This window comes from Borostomias antarcticus, assembly GCF_949987555.1.
Source record: "Borostomias antarcticus genome assembly, chromosome: 22".
NCBI classification, from domain to species: domain Eukaryota; kingdom Metazoa; phylum Chordata; class Actinopteri; order Stomiiformes; family Stomiidae; genus Borostomias; species Borostomias antarcticus.
In genome coordinates, this window is record NC_140255.1 from 8,915,748 (window position 1) to 8,923,247 (window position 7,500).

Below are 7,500 nucleotides of genomic sequence, written 5' to 3' on the forward strand. Positions count from 1 at the left end.
TTTGAACTTTGACCTTCCAAGTATCTTGTAGCTGCTGGTTGATGCCAAAATTAACAACTGACAATGATGATGATAATAATGATGATTAAAAAAAGAAAAAAAAAGTAAAATGATTAACTTTTAATCTTGATAATAATCCTGCAATGTTGTTCTTTGTTCTGACTGCGTGCTGCTGTGTTGCTGACTTGCTTTGTTTTCTCAGAAATAGCAAATGTTTTTTTTGTGGGTTGGTGGTGATGGTAGCTACTTCTGACTGATAAACCTCCTGACCTTTTAACCAGACCACCACCACTAAACACCAGCTCATGTATTGTCTGTACTTTGAATAGCCTCGAACAAACTGCGCTTTGTGTGGCTACCTGCTGGCGTGCTGGCCAGCGCGTCTTCGTGGTATGCAGGGACGGCCGTAGCTCACAGGCTCCGCTTTGACTCTGGTGGAAACGGTTTTCGATTGTCCCCGTCTTTAAAAGGCGGCTCGAGGCTGCGGTCCTCACAGATACAGCGCCGCATTCTTTGGCCGTGCAACTAGTGACGGTTGTCTGTTGGATCCGAGCTCTGCTAATTGAACACAGTTTAGAATCATGGTTTCTGCCTCTGTGTGTAACGTGCATTGATCCTGTCTCTCGTGGGGTCCTTTGTCAGGCGGCGTGGAGATGCCAGTCATTCTTCTCAACGCCTCAGTGTTCTGCTGGAGGACTGGATTCTGTGTTGAATCTTCATCCGGCAGTGAGAATCTCTTTTTCCTTCTCTATTCATCTACTTCTCTTAGCAGCTGTCTTGAAGAGCTCTCTCTTTATAATCGGCATCTGTCGTTGAATACACGCCAGCGAGAAGTTGGGTTGTTGAGTGATGTGTGTGTTTTGTGCGTGCGTGCGTGCGTGCGCGCGTGTTTATGTAGCAGGCGGGGGTCGAGGTTGACGCCGACGCCGGGGCTCGGTCGAGGCTGTCTAGCTTTTTTCCCCCGATGCCCCTTGAATCGGTCGTCAACGCTAACATTCACCCACCCGAGTGAAAAAAAAAATCGAAAAAAGGTAGATTTTTGCGTCTTTGTCCGGCGCCGGCGCTCCGTTGTTGTCGTCCTCTGCGAGCGGCTCCGTGGAGTACCGCCCCCCCCCCTCCTTGAGAGAGTGAAACAGAGGCTGGCATGGAGGGAGGGAGGGAGGGAGGGAATGCAGGGACTCAGAATGGGCTAGCCTTGACCTGCGGAGCGGACTTCAGTCAGGGAGATCAGTGGGCTGCGTATTGTTCGCTCATCACCAATAAGCTTCAGGCCCGCAGAAAGAGCTTGTCATTGAAATAAAGAAATACTGTGTTGACTTTTTTTTTTTTTTTTTTTGCACTGTTGAAAGAGAATCCCTCCTTGGAAATGTTTTCATGTAATCATGTAAGCGGAGGAAGACTTGTTCCAACCCCCCCCACCTCACCCCACCCCCCCTCCCTCCCTCTGATACAAATCCTTGTGCTAGAACTTGTTTGACTAGGTAGGACAGGATCTTTATTGGGTGTGTCTGTGTTTCTGTGCGAGAGCGCCTTAAATATGTGTTTGTCTGCACAAGTGTGTCTGCATACTTTTCGGGTGTCTGTCTGTGTTTCTGTCTAAGGTGTGATTGCGTAAGTGCACCTGTGCAGAGTGTGTGTGCCAGTCCAGCAGTCTGAGGTAAGTATTTAAGGTTGTCTAGCACAGTTGCACGTGATTTCACAGACGCACTGACCGGCTGGCACTGTGTTTGTGCGTGTGTGTATTTGAGAGATGAAGAAACCCCGCCGATCGTCCCCTCAGAGTTTCACCCTCGTCCATGACACAAAGTAGGGCGTTGAGATCCCAGATTTCCGTCAGGCGCCGCCGGGCTGTCGGGAGCCTGACTACGGGTGGAGAGGCGCCGGAACGCTCCAGTCCTGTTGCCGTATCCAGCCGGGCCCGATCCCTCCTCCTCCTCTAGGCCGGGTCCGGGCCCGATCCCTCCTCCTCCTCCCCTGGTCCTGGTCCTGGTCCTGGTTCTGGTCCTGGTCCTGGTTCTGGTTCTGGTCCTGGTCCTGGTCCTGGTCCGATCCCTACTTGTCCCCTGGTCCTGGTCCTGGTTCTGGTTCTGGTTCTGGTCCTGGTTCTGGTCCTGGTCCTGGTCCTGGTCCTGGTTCTGGTCCTGGTCCTGGTCCGGGTCCGGGTCCGGGTCCGTGGCGTTGCGGTGTGTGATGGAGAGGCAGCGCGTTACTGTAGGAGCACTTGAGGCTGTTCCACACGGAAGCTTGTTGTGACAGAGCTCCAGGTGTCTCATTGTTGGGACGTCCATGGTTCAACAGATTCACTCATTAGTGTTGGGATATGGGGGGGGGGGGTGATGGGATGTTCAGGGTTCAACAGATTCACTCATTAGTGTTGGGATATGGGGGGGGGGGGGGGGGATTGAAGTGGGGGGGGGGTGATGGGATGTTCAGGGTTCTGCAGAGTGATGGAATTAGATGGGAAAAGGGGGGCTGTGGGGGTGTGGGGGGGCCTCTGGAGGGTCTCTGGTCTCCAAAGAGAGGGACGCTGGGTAACTTGATTGGTGACCTCCTTTTCCCAGAAACGTTGGTAGCAGGATAGGAGGAGGAGGAGGAGAGAAAGAGGAGGAGAGGAGGAGAACAGTAGAACATTACATGAAAGGCAGAGAAAAGGATGGAAGTGGAGGAGGATATGAAAGGGGCGGAGCTTACACAAAGGGGAGGGGCATATATAAAGGGGAGGGGCTTATTTTGCTAAAGTGACCTGAGGGCGTTCAACTTTATGAAAAAGCTTGACTATGACTCGGAGGCACACGATAACATTTCCACTCTTCTATTCTCTTGCTTTGAAAGTTATCTTAAGGCAGTGCTAGTGAAACATTAAATACAGTTGAATCAGTGTGGTGGTGGTGAGTGTGTAGTGTGGTACAGAGGGGAGTGTTTACACACACACACACACACACACACACACGTCCGTCCAGCTCAAACACATGATTTTTTTTTTTTGCTTCAGTCTGTTCTCAGTCCAAGGATCTGATCTGTGTGAGATTACACACCAGGGTTATTACACACCAGGGTTATCACACACCAGGGTTATTACACACCAGGGTTATCACACACCAGGGTTATCACACACCAGGGTTATTACACACCAGGGTTATTACACACCAGGGTTATCACACACCAGGGTTATTACACACCAGGGTTATTACACACCAGGGTGATCACACACCAGGGTTATCACACACCAGGGTTATTACACACCAGGGTTATTACACACCAGGGTGATCACACACCAGGGTTATCACACACCAGGGTTATCACACACCAGGGTTATCACACACCAGGGTTATTACACACCAGGGTTATTACACACCAGGGTTATCACACACCAGGGTTATCACACACCAGGGTTATTACACACCAAGGTTATTACACACCAGGGTGATCACACACCAGGGTTATCACACACCAGGGTTATTACACACCAGGGTTATCACACACCAGGGTTATCACACACCAGGGTTATTACACACCAGGGTTATCACACACCAGGGTTATTACACACCAGGGTTATCACACACCAGGGTTATTACACACCAGGGTTATTACACACCAGGGTTATCACACACCAGGGTTATCACACACCAGGATTATAACATACCAGGGTTATCACACACCAGGGTTATCACACACCAGGGTTATCACACACCAGGGTTATTACACACCAGGGTTATCACACACCAGGGTTATCACACACCAGGGTTATTACACACCAGGGTTATCACACACCAGGGTTATTACACACCAGGGTTATCACACACCAGGGTTATTACACACCAGGGTTATTACACACCAGGGTTATTACACACCAGGGTTATTACACACCAGGGTTATCACACACCAGGGTTATCACACACCAGGGTTATCACACACCAGGGTTATCACACACCAGGGTTATTACACACCAGGTTTATTTCTACCTCTTAACTCCTCACTTTGTTTGCACTTCACAAACGCCCGCCCCCATTTTTTTTCCGAGAAGATTTCACGTGAACTCTTAGAGAAAGGGGTGAATGTGATTTCAAGAAATATCCCTCAGGTCCTTCTGGAAAGTTTTGAGCGGCGCTTGGCTGTGCGAGCTGGCCCTGCGTGTGTGTGCTTGATTGGGCCGTGTCTGTACAGTAACGCGTGTGTGTTATACGTGAGGGGCCGAGAGCCAGTGTTGAAAAAGCAAGCCACAACAGCCATTATCTACGCAGCGTATTACATTCTTACACAATGACCTACTTTTTTTTTTTTTTCATGAACTTTCTTGACCTCATATTGGCTCAACGCGGGGATGTGAGCGGCGAGGAATGTTTATGGAGAGGAGGGCCACATGCAGAGACACCAGGTCAAAGGTCGATTACCGTAGGTCGCTCAGCAGACGCGTTTATCTTTACAATGTCTACGAGGTTTTGAGCTTAGTGTTGGGGTTAAGTACCTGGCTCAAGGGCACGTCGGTAGGCAATGATTGTGAAGCGGCCCAGGCCCCGGTCTAGAACCCATGACCTCCCGGTCTCTGTGGTCAGATGCGCTGACCGGCGGGCCACACTACCCCTCCGTCATGCTCCTCGGTCGCCAGCCCTCCCGACGCGCCGGTCAACGCCATTTGGAACTCGCACAGCGCCCCCGGTGGTGGAGCCTGACGCCTGGTGTGTGGCGGTCTCGCTCCGGGGACCCTGGCTTCCGCCCTAGCCGATCCCTAAAACCCCCGTCGTCTGTGAAAACCCCTCACCCCGAAAGAAAGAACAATTTATTGTTCCGGCTGAATACGCTGCGGCAGTTGAACACCCTCCGTGTGTGTGTGTGTGTTTGGGTTTCTCTGTGTGTGTGTGTGTGTGTGTGTGTGTGTGTGTGTGTGTGTGTGAGGCTGAGTATGGTTGTGTGTCTGTGTGTGTTTGAGTTTCTGTGTGTGTGTGTGTGTCTGTGTGTGTGTGTGTGTGTGTGTGCGTGCATGTGGCTGTGTATGGTTGTGTGCGTGTGTGTGTGTGTGTGTGTGCGTGTGGCTGTGTATGGTTGTGTGCGTGCGTGCATGTGTGTGCGTGTGTGTGTGTGTGTGGCGGTGGGTTGCTGACAGTTTCCAGGGAGCACTTAAGCTGGCCTGAACTGGGCTTATCTCCGGCTGCTCTATTGCGGGTGGGACGGTGGGAGATTTAGGGAGCGAGCGCTCTCTCGCTTTCTGAATAGTTTTGCATCGTCCTCTTCCTCTCCTCTCCGCTGTCCTGTTGTTTTCAGACGTGTGTGTGTGTGTGTGTGTCAGCCCCACCTGAGCGAGACTAACCTCCAATTTATTTTATTTTGCTCCCCTCAGCAGCTCCAGTGAAGATGTCTCTGAACTTGCATTTGTTTGGTGGTTGTGTTTCTATGTTTGGTGGTTGTGTTTCTATGTTTGGTGGTTGTGTTTCTATGTTTGGTGGTTGTGTTTCTGTGTGTGGTGGTTGTGTTTGTGTGTTTGGTGGTTGTGTTTCTGTGTTTGGTGGTTGTGTTTCTATGTTTGGTGGTTGTGTTTCTATGTTTGGTGGTTGTGTTTCTGTGTTTGGTGGTTGTGTTTCTGTGTTTGGTGGTTGTGTTTCTGTGTTTGGTGGTTGTGTTTCTGTGTTTGGTGGTTGTGTTTCTATGTTTGGTGGTTGTGTTTCCTGAGGCTGAGTGGTGTTTTTGTATGCGTCAGTTCCTCCTCCTGGGTTCTGTCGAAGGCTTGGGCAGCGCCGCCACGCGTGACGCTGCTCTCCGATCCCCTGCATACCTCTGCAGGCGCTCACACGCCTCGCCCGCCTGGGCGGCCTCGCCAGGCTCGCCAGAAACGCCGCTTATTAAGACGCCGTCGATATCAGTCAGAGAACGGCGCCGGGGCAGCGGACGAGCACGCGGGAATCAATCCTCTTCCGAATGACGAACGACGTTAGCGTATCACGTCAAGGTGGCTTAAGACCTTTTGAATACGACCACTTCTTCCCGGCAGATGAGTGACGCACAGCCCGGCGAAAAAAACACCTTTGGCGGCCGTGACGGGCTGGCAGGTCTGCCTCACGGGCACCAGGCTCGGAGCCTGACAGGCAGCCAGAAAAACACAAGGGAGCAATAATCAGTCATCAAGTTCCTCGTCGTTGAGATATACAGTACCTGCCAAGAAGGGAGCTTACATTCGATACATTATTAACATGATCTAAATGCATTATTTGTGTATTCATTCGTTCATTTGTCTTGTTAACATAAATAAACAGAGTGGTGGAAGCCCGGGCTCGATGACAGCCGCGCGTGTGAGATTTGAATAAAGAACGCCGCGCCGTGATTGGAGGGAGACAGGCGCGGTTTGCGGACAGGCGACAGGGGCTTCTCTCCCTCCAGGCTCATTAAGCGACGATGAGAGGCGACGACGTCGGATCCACGGAAAATTTTTTACCGGCCTGCCTTTTTTCTCTGAACGCAGTGGCCCTCTTATCTGTGACATGCTCTGTTCCTCCAAAACAAGACCCCCCCCCCCCCCCCACACACACACACACACAGACTTCACAATCATCCATTACTTTGGTGTCAGGAACCAGGATAATGTGGCTTGTCCGCAGATATTCGGCAGGCTTTGCAAGAAACTAGAAAAGCCCAACTTTTCCTTTTTTGTGGGGGGGGGGGGCGGGGGGGTGAATGGAGATTTTAATTGGAACTTTTGGCGCTGTCTCCATCTTGCGTTGAAATGGCAGACAAGTGACTGGCTGGTGCATCCTGGGAGAGCTGATTTGTGTGTAGGGAGGCGTGGATAAACCCACCGGCAGCCTGAATGGCTGATTCTCACTAGCATTCAACAGACTCCGTAGACTCTTGTTTTTTTTTGTGTGTTTTTTTTTTTCATATACTTCATTCTCCAGCGAAAGTCTGGAGCATCAGACAAAGAGAGCAGCTCGCGGTTCGCTGAGGCGCGACTCTTTTGTGTTTGCGGCGCAGTTGACTCGATACGTTTGTTTGCGTTTTTCAACCCAACTGTTTTTTTTGGGGGGGGACTCAATTAGTATGGTTCTAGGAAGCTGATAAGCTGCTATACCAGCAGCCTCAGCGTTCATTATGAGAAGCCTCTTTTCATATGTTTGTCTTGACTGCTGCTAAAATGCTGGTTTAAGCTCTTTTTGGCCGCTCCCTGCGGTAGCTAACGCAGACCACATGCTCGGCAGTGCCGGTGAAAGCACGTACCTGTCTGAACCGGGACTGACCCCGCCCCACGCCGGCGGAGCTGACGTCACACACCGGCCCAGCAGCTGGCCGGGCTGGGAGGCAGGGTCAGCCCCGAGTCACTGGAGTCCTCCTGGAAGGGAGGCGTGTGCGTGTGTGCGTGTGTGTGTGTGTGTGTGTGTGTGTGTGTGTGTGTTTCTCTGTCCGCCTTTGTCTGGGTGTGTACCTCTCCCTCTCTCCCTCCCTCTCTCTCATTCTCTCTCTCTCTCTCTCTCTCTCTCTCTCTCTCACACCCTCTTGTTTCTCTCTCTCTCTCTC

General features: G+C 51.3%; 1 protein-coding gene across 4 annotated transcripts in view; it reads left to right on the forward strand.

Annotated features, from left to right (window-relative positions):
- Positions 1-7,500, forward strand: part of tcf7l2 (transcription factor 7 like 2) — a 90,327-nt gene that overhangs the window by 31,099 nt on the left and 51,728 nt on the right. The window lies entirely within an intron of this gene.